The sequence below is a fragment of the Tursiops truncatus genome, chromosome 9 (genome assembly GCF_011762595.2).
Source record: "Tursiops truncatus isolate mTurTru1 chromosome 9, mTurTru1.mat.Y, whole genome shotgun sequence".
Lineage (NCBI taxonomy): Eukaryota > Metazoa > Chordata > Mammalia > Artiodactyla > Delphinidae > Tursiops > Tursiops truncatus.
Window position 1 is genome coordinate 50,945,213 of NC_047042.1, and position 15,332 is coordinate 50,960,544.

At 39.2% G+C, this 15,332-nt stretch overlaps 2 protein-coding genes across 7 annotated transcripts in view; one reads left to right on the top strand and one right to left on the bottom strand.

Moving 5' to 3' along the window:
* The window catches only part of MTERF1 (mitochondrial transcription termination factor 1), a 603,361-nt gene that overhangs the window by 586,845 nt on the left and 1,184 nt on the right, over positions 1 to 15,332 (top strand). The window lies entirely within an intron of this gene.
* The window catches only part of CDK14 (cyclin dependent kinase 14), a 618,912-nt gene that overhangs the window by 42,684 nt on the left and 560,896 nt on the right, over positions 1 to 15,332 (bottom strand). The window lies entirely within an intron of this gene.

A 15,332-nucleotide genomic window follows, 5' to 3' on the forward strand; every position in this document is an offset into this window, starting at 1 on the left:
AATGCAACGTAATTTCCATTCTCTTTTGGAGCCCTTGAAGTATAAGAGCATAATTTTCTGAGTTGCTTCAAGATAACCAGGACATTGAATGCTCCCTCCCCCTGCCCTGATCCCCCCGCTCCCCGCCCCATGACCTGACTACATCAGAACTGGAGAAAGATGTCAACCCTTTGGCCATCAGTTCTTTCCATCTGTCATGTCAGAAGGATCACTCATGCATACATCTGCCCTGGAATGGCCTCTCCTCCTTTTCCAAGGCAATGTTCATTATAATGTAACCTATCGTGGAAAGAACACATTACTTTGCAGACAAAACTACTCAGAGATTACAGAATATCTCATATTTCATTAACATGTAAATTGTGATCAATTCCATATCTCCAATGTAACAAGTCTGGAGTGCCATAGCCTAACTGGGTGTCAAAAACTTCTGTGTTTGGCAAATGGCTGTCAAAAGAGAAAAAGAAAGTTTCCTGGGAGCTGTGTAACTCATAATGGCTTTGGAGAAGGATCGTAGCATCACAGATGTTAATTTAAGTACCAGACTAGATGCTTCTGTGGCCACGATGAACTCCAGAGTGGAGAGCCAGAGGTGTCTAATCAAGCATGCTCCTCGCGAGGTGGGACTCCACGCTGGATTACTTTTACATGACAGGGACAGTAGCCTCTACTTACTGTTTGTTCATGATGTGCCAGGAATCACAGGCATTAACGCCCATCTACCTGACCATTCTGCAAGGTCAGCATATGAGAGTATTGAGCACCTTCCAAATACTGGGCCAGTACTGGTCTAAGTGTCTTACACGGATCATCTCTGTCACTTCTCATCACAGCTCTGTGAGATGTGAATGTGATTAGTAGGCTATGCTTCCAAGGCCACAGAGTTAGTAAGTGTCAGAACTCAGATGGCTGACTCTGAAACCTGAACTCCTAATGGCCATGGCACAGTGCCCTGATGCTTCTCAGGTAACATGAGGCACTTGACATTGGTCCTCTCTCAACTAATTCTCCAACAGCTTTGTAGGATCAGTGTTACTATGCATACCTGGAAATGAAGAAAACAAGCCTCTGAGAGATTTAGGGACTTGCCCATGGACACAAAGCAAGAAATGACGCTACTGGGATTTGAACCTGGTCTGAGTGAATCTGAAGTACAAGCGAACCCACTGTGTGGCTTCTGACAGTGAGTCTCTTGCTTGTCACGAATAAAAGCTGATCATGGCCAGAGTTTAGGTGCTCATATCCCCAAATCCCACGGGACATGAGATCATTTTTAGTTAGACACTGCCTTTCATACTTACATCTTTTCTTCTTACAGAGAAAACATGAAACGTGTGATTCAGCAAGTTCCTGGATGAACCTTATCCTCCATCCTAATGTGGACTCAAATTCGAAACTCTCTTTCCACATGTTTCCCTGTTTGAAATGTTTTTGAGCACTTATGGTCCCTAAGTCACGAGGGTAGATATTAATCACTGGAGACATGTAATGCACAAAATATGGAGATAATAGCTGCTTAAAATAAAATATAGGTTGTCTCATCCAAATGAAGGCGATCCAAAAATGGCAAGTCAAACCACTAACATTTCCTTAAATGCTATTTGCATGTTCTCTCGTCTTGTCTACAGCTCTTTCGTGCGTCTGCTCAATGCTCCAAGTGCAGGTCGTGCCAAGAGGCTCGGCATAAACGGTTTCAAATGCACAGAATGTGATGGGAATCTCATTTGAAACCATATGGCCTTTCACAAATGCTCCAAATGGCCACTACTCAAAGGTACAAGATTTAAAAAATAATCCTGCCACCATTAAAAATATATGAATAAATAAATGATGGCAACAACTTCCTTTCCTCTACTGGATTCGTGGACAGGTTGGGGAGTATGAATTGCTTCTGCTCTGTGGCTGATTTTCAGTTCAGATAACTCATCTTTATTCATTTCCTTTCAGTCATGATAAGCCATATTGAGAGCAGCTGTGGGCAGGAGGAAAATAAAAAGGATCTCCTCACTCCCTCCTTCAAATCACTGTCAAACAGCCATTATAAAGAATCCATCTGGGCTCAGTGCTGTGCTGAGCACCCACGAAATAATAGAAAACAGGAGAAAAAACAGTTTAAGTTGACTCTAACAAAGAGATTTAAAAATTACCCAAACACATGTTTTCAGGCAAAATCAAACTCAGAAATGATTTAATGCAAAGTCAGGTAGACCAAGACTAAAGGAAAATTATACTTCAAATTAAATTCAAAACCCAAACAAAACAAAGTGTACTTTAATGCTGACAGGAAACACCAATCAAATGTCTTGTTACTAGGCAGGTAACTAGTAAGGAGTGGTCTGGTAGCCACATCTAGTAAGAGTTACGTATAAAGTTAAAAGGTGGTAAGTGAGTACCAATAAGCTAAGCCTTAAAATAGAAGAAGAATGAAATGATCATGAGAAAACAACTTGCACAAAGTGGAAAGAAATAAGAAATGTTCTTACATTAGTGATTGAGTTTTTATATCTGAAAAGTCTTTCCAGGTTTACAACAAAGCAAATGAATTGGGAATCAAAACTCAGTTTCGTTTCGTTTTTAAAAATTTTGGATGAATGATGAATATTTTTTGGATCAGGCTTGGTCTGAATTAGGAAGTAAGTGCTTTTAGCATTTTACTTAAAATGATTTCATCTGTTTTAATATATAAACGCAATAGAAATCTTGTTTATAGATCATTCTACTATACTTCAATGACATAAAAATGGCTTCAGTTTCAAAGGGGAGACATGGCAAGTGATTACTGCATAAAATACTCAGTCTTGTTTATTTTATAGCATTTTTGTTCATGCCGTTTTAATGGTTACATGAACCAAATGCTTAGGCAACTGTGCCGAAGATGATTATGAATAAGAAACAAAGATATCTTAGAGGGCAAGCTGGAAGACTAACTGCTTTGCAAGTTTTCATGAAATGTAACTTGTAGGGTAAAAAAGAATTCTAAGTAGTGTTTGAAAATGACCAAGAACACATAGTGACTAAAACTCACAAAGAAAGTTTTAAGATGTTAGGAGAAAAACCAACAAAAAGACCATCATAGAACACACCAAGAAAATTCAAACTTTCCTACCTTCAATTTACTAACTAGAATTAGTAATGGTTTTTATTTCCTGTCAATCTCTGAACTCTCTGCCATTTTGACACTGATGAGTACCTGTTCCTTGGTGACAGTTACCCTTCTATGGCGTCCAAAATCTGATTCTCTGTCCACTCCTGCAATGCCATCTTTTCACTCTCCTTGGCTGGGCTGGTCTGTCTTCCTTCCTGCCCACTCTCTCTCTCCACTTACCTCCAGCAGTCCAAGATCCTAAGCTTTGCTCTCTCCTGGGGGCCCTCTCACGTATGTTGACAGGTCGCTTCTGATCATTCCCAAATCAACATATCCTTCCCTCAGTCTCCACACTGTAACTGACAGACACCAGCCTATGTCCCTCTCCCACTGTGTCAACTTCAGTATGGTCATAGCCACCTTACCACTGAGAGATCCACTCCTCCAGGCTTAAAAACTTTGACTCTTCAATTTTTTGAACTTTTTTCTCTCCTTTGGCCAATATAGCCATCAGTCATTGAGTCCTACTGATTTGTCTCTCTCTGTATTTTTCCTCTCAGTACAATGCAGGCTCTCATCACATCATACCTAAGTTATTACCATAATAACATTAACAACAGCTCAGTAATGTCAGCTATTATGTGCCAAGCATTGCTTTAATTGCTTTATATGAATTATCTCATTACACAGGAAGAAATCAAGGCACAGAAGTGAATTTATCTGACTGAGGTCACACAGCAAGCAGAACCAGGATATGAACCAAAGTTCTTCAGCGCTAGATTAAATTGCTCCTCAGAGAATCTCTCATCCAAGCCATGCTGCACACTACAGCCACTTTATTTTTCTAAAATAGTGTTTTAAATGTGACAGTATGTACTAGCAACCTCAATTACCCATACGTGTTGGCTCAAAATTTGAGTAAAAATTTCTGGAATTTTATCCTAAGAAAATAATTAGTAACATATGGAAAGATGTATATATAGGGATCTTCATTACAACATGATTTATAGTAGTTCAAAACTGGAGACAACTTTAATGTTCAATGGTTGACTACAGAGAACTGTGGCACATTCACATGAGGGACTATACACCGTTAACAGTGCCACTGCAGAAGAGTATTTGATGACATGGGAAAATGTTCAAGATTTACTAAGTGGGGGGTCGGGGGGAAGCAGATTATAAGTTATATAGAGCCATATAGAGTATGGATCCAATTTTGTTAAAAAAGGAAAAAGCCCAAACCCCAAACCAAAGCAAAACCAAAAAATCCAAAATATACCAAAATGTTAACCAAAATTGTTTCTAAGGTATTGGGACCCTAAGGGAGTTATTTTCATGCTTTTCCAAAATTTTATAATGAATATATGATACCTTGTTATCAGAGCCCCATCTTACGATAAACGTTATTTTAAAAATAATATTCAAATCCCACTATTTCTGTAGTATCGTTTCCCTGCTCAAGGACATGAAAATAAATACTTAATGTGTTACCCTAGGTTGAAAGTTTCTCTGCCTACAATTGAAGTTCCTTTGTCTAAGGCTTCTTGTTGGTTCTTCAGTCCCAACCTCTGAGTCCTTCTAGGAGACCATAGCCAAATTGATCTCTTCAGTATGCTTCTCTTACCCATCACCCACCAGCTAGCTCCGTGATGGGTAAGGCCGAGCCATAGCACTGCTCTATCACTCACACCTCACTGCTACAGGTGCATCTGTTCCTCCGTTGGATTCTTACAGTATAACTTGGATTTATTTAGAAACATTTGGTACTTCTTTCTAGTTTTACCATGTGTGGAAAATGACACTCAACCTGGCAGCCATACAGTTATTATAAAAAGTCATCATTACCATATACAAGCCAGGCCAGTGCTATTAATAACATTTCCCACATTTATGTGCTGCAGTTTTATTATTTACATGCTGGCCTTAGTTGCTCTTCAGTGTCTCCTACATCACATTGTTCACACTTGGGCTACAACACTTCCCACCTCAATTAAACAGATGTATTTACATGTATGTTTCTCTTGCTCAATCGTCAGTTCCTTGAGCTCAGTAATAATATCTAAGTAAGCTTTACAGCTGTGGCACATAGCACATAGTAGTTACTCAATAAATATTTATTGGATGAATTACAGATTAGAGGAAATGGGTGAATCTGTATCTAAGTTGCTTGAGGAAAATCCAGGAAGCAACTTTCACATAACTGATGACCAGAATGCAACACCAAACACCAGAAATGATTAAAATCTCCATGAGTGATACTGTTAAAACTAAAAATATGTCCTATGCCCACTTAGCTTTGCCAGATATCTAAGAGATGCATAAAAGTTAACCTGAAAATGTACCCATCATATTAATTTCTTATATTACATGATTGTTACTACCTAGAGATTTAGTGATAAAATAGGTGAGGGGAGGAGGAAGAGAAAAGAAGAATTTTTACTGGTTGTGAAAATTCCCAAATGGTAACTCTAGTTGCTACTTTCCCCCCACTATATCCTTAATTACTCTTAAGTTGCTATGTATCTGCAGAAACCAAAAGATCATACCACGATTCACAAGACACAATGCTATATGAATAAGTGGTCTAGATGGGGAGCTATAATTTTCTTGTGGGGCTTTGGAGAAGCTGTAACCACATGAGGAAAGTCTGACTGGTTAATATAGCCAGTCAAACCATTGCTTGCATTTAAGAACACTGTAACCCCAAACACACAGACTTGGTTTTATGTAATGCATGGGTATAACTCCAATGAGTCTGCACACTGCAAGGATTTTTCCATCTCATGTTGGCCCTAATTTCCATTTCTTTAGAGTACTTCACGCCTCTCTTTGAGCTCTATGGGTCCTAACATTACATCCTAAGTGGGCAAAACTGAGACTCCTCTTTCCATCTTAGCTACGACCATGAAATGTAGATATTTAGCTACCAGTGGATTCCGTCATCCAGCTAAACATGAACCTGAATCAAAGGGAGAATATGCAGAGAGAAAAGGGAAGCATTTTTCCTCTTCACCTGTGAATAATAAACAAAAGTACCCTTTTGGAACCCAATGGGTAACTCCAAGAGAGAAGCCATTCAAACCAGTTTTTATTTAGACTGTGGCAAAAGCATAGCAAACATTATTTAAAATACAACTCCTAAGAAACCAACCAGAGAAATAAAAACCAGGAAATTAAAAAGGTATAGTTTAAAATGAAACCCTATCATAACATAACTCTAGAGTCAGGGAAACTCAGGTCCAGTCCCCCACTTTATAGACTAACCTCATTCCCTCAGGCTTTTCACAGGTGAACTTATGTTTTGCATGAATGAGAGCACGATGAGATCCATAGTTACCTGGATTTGAGTAACAACGAGCCACTGTGAGTATGGCCATTCTGTATGGAGGATATGATGTGCAGTGAATGGACTCTGGGATGAGGATGCTCCCCCTGGACCTGTTACTATGTTAGCAAATCAGACTCACTTTGGAACTGGGAATTTGAGTTCTGTCCCAAATTATCAGCCTGAAGATTGGGGTACGAGCAAGATGGGGGTGAGAATAAGGGCTGAACAGTATAGCAGAAGCAAATGGAGGAGTCTCCACAAGGGAACTCCAGTCTTAAGAACAAATTATGCTTCATGGGATATATGATCCTCAGGACATTCAGGCACTGAATAGGAAATATTAATAATACCTGTGTCCTTTAGTGGAGAGCTTTCCACATAAAATAAAAATACGTTATGTATTAATGAGGCAAAAAAATCAAGAAATATAACTCTTGTGTTCATTATAATAAAACCTAATTTGGATGAATGGCCTGAAAGACATATCTGAGTCAATATCTAAGCTGCAACACTCTTTAAATAGATACAATTGTATTATCTTTAAATAAACCAGAAGAGGGCTAAATTTGTCAAGTAGGGGTCTTTCATGGGCTCACCTGGACTTAGCATATTAACAGTAACTTTAACGTGCTTGAAAACAGTTTTCTTAATAGGATAAACACTGTCCTTTGTGTTCCTCTTCAGAACCTTTATTGCCTTAGCAAACTACTTTCCATAGATGGAGGAAAGGCCAAATTCACCAGGCCGTCTGCCTTACCAAAAATTATTATATACTAAAATTTAAATGTCTTAAAAGTTGTATAAATTTAGTAGTTCCATAAGTGTGTGTGTGCACACACAAACGCACCCACGTAACAAAACTAGCACCTTAGGCCTTTCTAGTTATCTTAGACCAACATGCAAAAAAATCACCAGCTGTCTGAAAAATAATATAAAAAGATTACATTATTTTGCTACAACAGCAAAAGTAAATGGAATGACAAGACTTCACCTAAATAGATAACTCATTAGCTGACCTAATATATTTTAATCTAAAAGGAGACTTGGAAAAGGGAAATACATTTTTTAAAATGCTTTAAACACAAACTGTCCCCTTGTAAACAACCAGCAATCAGGAGGTCTTACATCCCTGGCATTAGAGGGTTAAGACTCCACTAAATGTCTCTTCCACTTCCTCCCAACCAGAAGGTGTTGTAATTTTTTGGATTTATGAATTGGCCAGGCCAATCAGCATCTTGAACACAACAGACTCTGTCTAGATCTATACCTTACCTGCTGGGAAGAGACAAGTCCCCTCACACCTGGAACCCTGAAGCCCTTTAAGCTGCCTGCTCTGTAACCGTGGCAGCTGGGCCCTACACAGTTCTTCATCTCCTGCTACCAGGGCCTCACTAAATAAAGACTATAGTGCCTCGTTAACCAGCAACTGAGTGTGAAATCACTACATTGCAATTCCCTACTTCCTGAGTCAATCAAAAATTTTTTGCCCATTATAGATCTGGATGCATTGGGTCAATAAAGAGATGGGGAAAAATGGAGTTGAATAAAATGAATGTTTCAGGGCAATGGGAACACACTCAAATGACATATAGTGAAATTAGTTAGTGCATTCATATAAAACAGTTAAGAACTAGCTAACAAGAGACTTCTGTGGTGGCCCAGTGGTAAAGAAAACGCCTTACAATGCAGGGGATGAGGGTTTGATCCCTGGTCAGGGAACTAAGATCCCACATGCCACGGGGTCACTAAGCCCGCGCGCCACAACTACTGAGCTCGTGCGCCTCAACCTGAAAGCCTGCATGCTGCAAACTACAGAGCCCATGCGCTCTGGAGCCTGCACACCACAACTAGAGAGAGAAAACCCGCAGGTCACAACTAGAGAGAAGCCTGTGCACCACAACGAAGAGCCTGCGTGCTGCAACAAAAGATCCCGCACATCTCAACAAAGACCCGACGCAGACAACAATAAATAAAATAAATAAATAATAATTTTTAGAAAAGATCTAGCTAACAAAACCAAAACATGGTTCCTTAATGTCAACATGGTTACTTAATGTTGTTAATACTAAATGCCATCACTGTGCTTAGAACTTGCGCAGGATATATAATGGAGAAAAGTAAAGAGAGATACGCAGCCAAGAACAAGCTTTTGTCAGGTCTACAATTGCTAACAGATTAGAGTGTGTTTGACAAGGCACTGAGATTGTAACATACGTTGTTTTGAAGGAGTTTTAACATTTTATGCATTAGCTACATGCTGACCCAGAGGGCACAAGACCTTGAACCGTTAAGAACTATCGGAACGTCATATGCAATAATCAACAGGTCTTCTCGCCGCTTGGAATCCTGTGTGTGCATGTGCCCGAGGACTGAAGATGCAGGGAAGCTTGGCACAAGAGGAGGAAAGTCAAAAAGGAGTGAACACGAAGAAACAGGCTGTAATGTGTGCTGAACGCAGTGCTTTTTTCTTGAAGAAGCTCCCAATGCGAGGGGCATGTTCAAAAGAAGGTTTCAGAAGAGGGAAGGAATGTTTTGAAATAAAGCTCTTTTCAACTTTTCATCCCACCTAAATAACATCTCTTATCTAGTACTACTTCTCTAGTTGCAGGGCTACTTACTCAATATCCTTTAATATCCCTTTCACTTATATTCTCGAAGATTCTTTTTCAAGAGTGCAAAATTGTTGTATGGCAAAAGTCAGAGTGTTGAAAGAATATTACTGTTAAAAATGAATTAGGACTGTTGGGTCCATCCAGAGCACTTGAAAATCATTAGGCCATTAATACAGTGCAGTCTCCCTAAGAGTAAATTTTCATATATGGTGTGTTATGTCTTTATATAAAATTTCAACAACTTTTGCTGTTAGTCTGCAGACTCCTTATAGACAGCAGCTATATCTTGTCTCCCACAATGCCTGGCAAATAGCAAGAATTGAATAAACATTTGTTGACTTGTATTGCTATAAAGGAAATGGACAGCATAACATAATACTTCTAAGCAGGAATCCCACCAGCAGCCATGTTTACACTCCCCGCTTCATTGCTCCTCTGGGACTCCAGGGTGTCCCTGACCGACCGCAGTCCTCATGACTCTGGCCAGACTCAATGACTGTTGTCTGTCTTCCCCACAAGACTGCACCAGCACCAAGGCTTACTTGACATTGTAGTCTAAATATCCAGAACAGGACTGTACGTATAGGGGGCACTCTGCTTTCTACCCTAAGGCACCAAAGCTAATTATTACCTCACAAACTTCATATTCACCAAAGAAGCTGCCATCGTATCTTAGTAAAGGGACTGGAAATACAGAATTCCTATATGAGTAAAATGTAATTATGTGCACATCACTATGTGATTTGCAAATTCTCTCTTAAAATGAATTATTTTGTATCATACAACTTAATTTTATCATTCACAAGTTATTCAGAACCTGGAGACAATTATTAGTTATATATGAACATATGTATACACATATATATCTGTAGACAGATAGATTGATATAGAAAATTTAACAGATACAGAAAATTTAACCCTTAGGTCTCTTTTTACTTCTTGACTGATTTCCTGATGGTGATTTTAATGTTAAACATGCTCATTTTAAGGTTAGACATAATTAGAAATGTAGATTAGAAGAATAAAGAATTCTATGAAGTATTATCATACCAAAAGAGAAATAATTTCAGAGTTGGCTGTTTTCCTGGATTATTTATCCATTATCCAGATTTTTAGGGGAAAAAAGAGAGTTCGGTTTGGAGCCTGAGACTCATAGCCTCACTTCATATATGGCAAGTTGGTAACATCTACAATAAAGTATAAGATATTTATCATATATGCAAACATAATCCATTAGGGGAAAGGCAACATGGTTTATATACAGAGGGGGCATGTCTCTCCAATCATTTTGAGTTATTTGACAGGGTAAATAAGCAGAGCACATAATTTATGTAAACTTTCAAAACTCTTTGACAAGGTTCCACATCAAAGACAGTTTATAAAAACGAAGTTAACATGGGATTGGGGAAAGTGTTTTCTCATGGAGAGAGGACTTGATTAAAGATGGGAAATAATAAGTAGAACCAACATTTTCCATCACACAAGTGTTAAAAGTAACTAGTGGGCTTCCCTGGTGGCGCAGTGGTTGAGAATCCGCCTGCCAATGCAGGGGACACAGGTTCGTGCCCCGGTCTGGGAAGATCCCACATGCAGCGGAGCGGCTGAGCCCATGAGCCATGGCCGCTGAGCCTGCGCGTCTGGAGCCTGTTGCTCTGCAACAGGAGAGGCCACAACAGTGAGAGGCCCGCATACTGCAAAAAAAAAAAAACTAGTAGCCAGCATCAGCTGCATTTTCTTTTTAATATTAAAAATTATCTTGAGGAGAGAGAGAGAGCACACTCAAAAAAAAAAAAAAAAAAGCTAATCTGCAGAATCCATTTTATCCTCTTTCAGGTGATAAAATGCTTAAAACCCTGGGAAAATCTGTGTGTGTGTGTGTGTGTGTGTGTGTGTGTGTGTGTCTATCTGTATGTGTGTGTGAGAGAGAGACAGACAGAGGCTGAGAAAGAGAGGTGCTGGTGGAGGTGGGCCTGTTGGGGGACCAGAAAAGTGATAAGTAAATGATGCTTTTTATACCAAACTGGCTTATCTGCACCTACCCAATATGCACCGGTTTGATTACTATGTCCCACAACATACTTGATTAAGAAAGTCCAGTGAAACTGAGGAAATAAAATATTCTAGGTATTATCTTGGAAAATGGAGGGAAAAAAATCTCAATATTATATATATACATATATGTATATATATGTGTGTGTGTGTGTGAGTGAGAGAGAGAGAGAGAGAGAGAGAGAGATCAAAGAAAAACAGGCAGACAGAAGACAACAGAAAAATGGAGGTTGTTCGGTTGTTCAGCTTGGAAAAACAGAAGTTGAGAGGAGCGACTGGAAAAGTTTATAAAATCACAAAGGACTCAAGTGGGGGTAGCTATTATACTCATTGTCTGAACAGTAAAGCCAGGTAAACCCCTTTGAAGTTTAAAAGGCTCTTTCAGGACACCTGATAGGAAGGGCTTAGATTCACACAACAGGTGGCTTTTCAAGAGAAAGCATCTAGTGAAAAACTGAAATAGGCTTAAGACTTTTGGGACATCCAGGGAGGCTAGATTCTTAACACGTTAATAAAGGAAATGAGGAGCTTCTTGTTGCATCCCCACCTTTTGAACTTTCCCTCCCCTACACCCATCACAGACAGGGGCTGAAAAGTAGCCAGCCTGGTGAGCCATTGCTTCCTTTCGCCTCTATTAACCAGAAAATGGAGCATGAATTATGAATGCTGCATTACCTATTGCTGTTGTCAACATTAACCACTAATGACTCAATCTGTGGGGAAGAGGGGTAGAGGAGAGAAGGTACCAGCCAAACAATGGTACTATCTAAAGATGTAAACGATCTTTTCTGAGGTGATTAAAAAAATTTTTGGCTGACTTTAAAGACTGACTTTCTTACGTGCAGTGCGGCATAGAACATCTTGCAGGCTGCAGATCAATAAATTCCACCTAACTTTCAAGTCACGTTGGCGTGCAGACCCCGCTGGTTTATTAATTTAAATTTCAGCCCTCTAAAAAGATATGTCTAAAGAAATAAAGCACTATATAGATCGCAGTGAGATTGCTCAATCAGAACAGGTCTTCACATTTATTGGTTATTAACATCAGTGGGAAATCTTAAAACACTAAAGAGAAGAGGTCACCCCTCCTTCCGTCTCATTCAGTTAGTGTTTTTCTTAGGACCCATTCCTTTTTGTTTTTAAGAGTACTTGATATCTGAGCAGCAAAAACCTATGGCTTTCCTCAGGCAAGCTTCAGCAACTAGTTAATTAAGAATAAAAAGGGTGTAAACAAAAGGACAGTAACTCTATCTCAAATTCAATCTCCATGTTCGAAGGACTGTCTGCCGTGGTTGCTCCACTTGGCTTACGGGATCTTAGTTCCCTGACCAAGGATCAATCCCAGGCCCCGTGCAGTGGAAGCACAGAGTCCTAACTGTTGGACCACCAGGGAATTCCTCCCTTTCTTTCTCTTTTCCTTGCCCCTCTGTACCCAACACCTATTTAACTATAAGGATATAACCTGAAAGTCTGAGAGTAGAAATGAAAAGCTAGAAATAGCTTATGTTTTTTCTTTCAGTCATCTCTCCTGTGCTTCTTTTCTTATATTTGATACTGCACTTTGCTTTCAATTATACATTTTTAAAAGCCCTCAAATATGTGTCAGTGGATTATTCCTTTTGTGGACTTGTTCCAGGTAACAAGACATTCTGGAATTCCTGCTTCAAAATGGTTACCATTTTAAGAAGTATAAACTAATTTTACTATTAGGCTATGACAAAAATTACTGTGATAGTACAGCTGCATTTCAAACAATGCATCCTCAAACTAAATGATTTCTGAACTATCTGTGTCACTTCTCCCTTGTATTGACATAAATAAGGGAAAGCTGCCTGAATCTATGAAAACTGGTCAGAGACTAAAGCTGCAGCTGAATTCTACAATACCTACTGCATTTTTAATTCTGAAAGAAATATTTATGAAACAACAATACCATCTGAATATGGCCCATAATGATAGTATCTTAAGTATATGTTTTTTAAAACAAGTGCTTATGTGGAAATCTCACATGTTTTCAGACCAACTGTGTCTTCATGAAGTTTATACAGAATATTATCATTTTATTAATAACTGTGATATATATTTTAAAAGCCAACTGAAACAATATGAAACTTATGCCACATTTTCATGTCGAGAATTTTAGATAAAAGACAGATTTATACTTTTTATTTCTGACTGCACTCAGTTTTAATCAAGGTTCCTGGAGCTTCTCACTAACAGTGAAATTGTATTTAAATAGGGCCTTTAGGGTGTCCGAGTTACAGATTGATTAACTCAACTTAGACAGGGTTTTGGGAGCACTGTAGTTCTTGCAGCTCTAATTTTATCTCCAGAGGTAGTCAAAGTTCCTCTAGACATTAGCAACTAAATACTTGCCTAGGCTTGGACTGACTGTGATTGAAACATCCAAAATAAAGCAGGCTTGTCAGAAATCAGAATAAGACCAGTGACAAGTGCAATGGGAGGGCCCATGACTTGTTTATATTTCTAGCACATTGTTGCATTGGGCTAGGAATGCAGCTTCCACTCAGCTGCGGGATGGTGGGGCTGCCTCAGTCTCCTGGTCTGCAAAATGGTGATAAGAACACGTAGAGGGTTGTTATGAGGACTAAATGAGAGTATTCATGTAAAGTGCTCAACACAATGCCTGGCACACAGTAACTCAATAAGTGAGATGTTGTCACTATTATTATTATATATCTGACTAATGTGCTTTATGGTATAGCAGAATTTTCTAGAAATAAAAAAGAGAAAAGGTTAAGGAAAAGATAAGTTTGTGGCTGTTCAGACATTATAGTGAATGATCTTCAGTTAGATTTTCTTTCCTGCTCCTCCCCAGGCACTCCTGTACCTACTCATCTACCCTGCTGTCAAGGTCATCACATTTCTTGTCTGGCTGCAAACATGCCCTGGACTCTCCAGCCTTTCTGTGCCTTTTGATGCCCCCTCTCTGGAAGCCTATTCTTGACTGTAAATATCCCACCTCGGCTTCAAGCTTTAGCTCAGATGCTATTTTCTCCATGAAGCATCCCCTGACTCAGTGAGGTCTGTCCCTCCTCTGTTTTGATTGCATTTTATTTATGCTTGTATAATAGTACTTTTCACATTTTACCTTGAGTTAATCATCTGTATCATATGTCATTTATTGCACTGTAAACTGCTTGACAAGACTGACCACTGTAATGGACTGAATATGTCACCTCAAAATTCATGCTGAAGCCCTCAGCCCCAGTGTGGTGGTATTTGGAGTTGGAGCCTTTGGGAGATAATTAGGTTTAGAAGAATTCACAGGGGTGGGGCCCCCATGATGGGATTCTTCTTATAAGAAGAGTCAGAGCTCTCTCTGCTCTCTCTCTGCCATGTGAGAACACAGTGAGAAGGTGGCTGTCTATAAGCCAGGAAGAGAGGAATCAAATCAGTCACTTAAACACACCCAGTCATGGTCTTTTGTTATGGGAGCCTGAGCTGACTAGTACAACCATGTCCTGATATCTCTCACAAATCCATCTGTGGGATTTGTTGGCACTTAATAAATGTTTGCCAGTTGTCTTCTCGTTCATCTTGGCTATTTATTTCCACAAATATCTTTCTTCCCTGGAAAACTGTTATATTCTTTTCATTTTGCTTCTGGTTCCCCAGAAACTATATGCAAACATAAACACATATAATAGTAAACCTGATTAATTGCTAAACAATTAGAAAAGATTCTAAGGCCCAATAAGGGCCAAGAAGGCAACAAGTGAATGAAGTGGGCTATGTTATTTACATAAAGAAATATGTTCTTGCCAATTCTTCTTGCAACAAAAGCCTCCTTCCGGCTATTTTTACATTTGTCATTTAGGACAGAGATACAGTTACAAGAAATATTTCACTTTTCTTTTCCCTCTGCCATAAGATAAACAACAGACAAAAGGTGAAGGTACATAGCAACTGCCGCTGAGCCTCAGAGGCAGGAGGGCAAGTTGTGAGTGGCAGGGGCTGTAGCAAATTTCAGAGCACAGCCTTTTCTAAAAAGGCAGCCTCTGCTCACCCCTGACCCATCACTGTGATTAGAGAATGATCAGAATGGCTCAATCATCCTTTTATTTTTTTAATGAGATGCAGAAAAATAGGGATTTTTATATAAGATCTGCATAGTTTTAAATGTTGACTCTTATCAAGATTTAAAACTACTGTTTTAGGCAAATACAATGTGTACGGGTAGTATCTATTAAAGGTTTCCAACTGACAGCCTCCACAAGTGCTTTGGAAAATCAGA